Raw genomic sequence first — 2,716 nt, 5'->3', positions numbered from 1 at the left:
TCTGTTTTCTTTTCTGAAAGAGAAGAAAATGGACAGATGGTAGGTACCCTGGTGTTGAGTACCATGTCACAAATACAGTGTGTATATATATATATATATTTATATATAAACCCCACAATATTTCTGATGAATAATTAACATTTATTTATGGTGACTCAGTAGTTTAATCTGGTTTTCTTCATGAAGAGTCGCTGGAGCTGAGAATTCTGCATACTGCTTTGGCCATATTCATATTCATATAATTTAGAAAAGACCTATGGAATTTTATTGGTGTAAAAATAAACATCTGAACGATATTTTTACCCTTTCATCTAACTTGACCTATTTTCATTGCAATTCGATATGAACTTTTGAGAAACTGGAGAAAAGGTAAATTATTATATTACTTGTCTCTATCACAATAAATAATCTTTTGGAATGTATAAAAATGTAATATTATATCTCTCCTCCATCATAAAAAACACTAAATAGAATCAAACAAACAAACAAAACAACCAGCCTGTTAGAAAACATTAGAAACTCTGTCATTTCTGGATAAGCATAATCAAAACACTTTTCACCTGTTAGTTGGTTTGTCAGAACATAATTTTACTTGGTGTGGCACATCTGGACCATACTTTTGCAAAGGCCTTGGGAGCAAAATAAAAAATAATATGTTGCCCCAAGGACAGTAACACCAGTACTCTGAATTCCTTCGTTATTCAATCAAAACCATTTTTGAAGTAGTGAGAAATTGTGGTGTGGTGTATTCACCTGTTCTCCTTGGAAAATAGAATTGTAAAACTGAGTTATCACCTATTTAAAGTTCTATAAAATTGAATTATCACTTATTTAAGGTTCCAGAATTGTAAAATGGTAGAAAAATTCATGCTAGGCTTGAGAAGCAGTGTTTATGCATTCCCTTTTCCTTGTAAATGATGCATTCATTATTATCATATAAGATGCCTGACACAAGGCTCTATTCAATGTTCTTTACTTACATCTTTATTTATCTACAGCTCACATTAATTTCACTAAAAGCACAGAGATAATGAGCAATGCATAAGTCTAATAAACTGTATTCCTTATGCGATGCCGTGATACACAGTCTTAAATATTTAATTTCAAAATTGTAGCTACTTATAATAAAGTACAAGAAATACATGAGACTTTTTTTTTTAATGTATGTACTGGGCAACAAGCTGAATTTTAGCTTCATGAAAAGAGGTCTTTATAAAGTTGGTTTAGGCATGAGGATATGAAATTCCTCTGGGGATGGTCAGTAACACAAGGCGTTCATTTTTCTCTCATTTTTATTATTCAGAAAGACTTCGGCTGCTGCTGGAAGAAGCTAGAGTCACTGGGTCTTCTCTTCGAGAAAGCTTAGATGAATTTCACCTTTCAGTATTAGCTTCCAATATTAATAAAAGTATTCTGCTTTATAAAAAAAATTAAATAAATTAAAATAAAATAGAAATACAATCAATCTCTTAAATAAGTGAGTATGCTAGAATTAGCAGATTTTTGTCGGTCTTTGTTTTCTGCTGCCTATTTTTGACAGAATTGGTTTTGGTCTTGCTTTTCCTTACTATGTCATTTATCTCAGATGATTCAGCAATAGAGGATGTTATCTATCAACCCAAAATGTAGTACTAACATATATGGTGTAATTTTTCCTCTGAATAAACAATTCTTAAATAAAAAATTTTTCACTATGCATAATTGCTCGCATGCCACAACTCCTAAAAATTAAAGCTTTTTAAAGGGTATGAGGCTTGATAAGTATTAAATTTTGCATATATAGAGACAAACCCATCAAATATCTCTGGAAAAAAAAAGTTTACCTATGGCTATATTATCTGCACTAATTTGCAGTGTTTGCATGTCTCTATTTCCCTTTCATGAAATATATTGGAATGCACTGTAGAAATATTGGCATCTGCAGTAGCTGTAAGATCAAATATTTTGATGAAGATTATGCACACCTCTCACAGGAAGGAACTAAGACATATCCAGGGAAAAATAAATAGTCTCCACAATCTGCGAGCTTTGAATCAGTATTAAGCATGATAAAATAAAACAAATACTAGTATTTCCAGCGATAAAAATTCACCTAAGAGAGAAGTGCCAAAACTTACCTTTAGCTTCCGCTGTCTCAAATAGGATGGAGCTACTCAGAATGCAGAGCCAGTGCTATTAGACCCTGACCAATGGCAGTGGCATTCTGCAGCTGTGGGAGGTAGTACAGCTTCTACCCTCAGCTGAAGACCTCAGCCCAGGGAGTTTCTCAGACTTCAAACACCTTTAATATATGATTTTGCTGAACTGAATTTTTGGAAGGTCAAACAAAGATTTGTTGTAAGGAAATGGCATTTACTTCACATGACAGTTTTTTTACCCCTTCCCCTCAAATTTCTTGGTGCTCCTACCAATATAGCAATAATTTGTGTTCTGGAAACAACTTTTTTTGTATTATCTGATAACCTACAAATACAAATTTGTCTTTGTCCAAAATCAAGCCTTTAGCAAATTGAGTTATATAATAATATTTTCTCTATATGTAACATCTCTATTTTGTGGCTTATTATATGTGATAATGTTTAACAAATTTCCATCTACTGCAGGTATTATCTGGTATGTATTCAGAGGTACTTTCCCCTCACCCCCCTTACTTTTCTGTAAGTACATATGGAGCAATGCTCAGAAAATATACTACTTCAAGTGTTTTCCCTCCAAG

Source organism: Agelaius phoeniceus, chromosome 5 (assembly GCF_051311805.1).
Source record: "Agelaius phoeniceus isolate bAgePho1 chromosome 5, bAgePho1.hap1, whole genome shotgun sequence".
NCBI lineage: Eukaryota > Metazoa > Chordata > Aves > Passeriformes > Icteridae > Agelaius > Agelaius phoeniceus.
The sequence above is the reverse complement of the archived record's forward strand: the minus strand, read 5'-3'. Positions refer to the sequence as shown.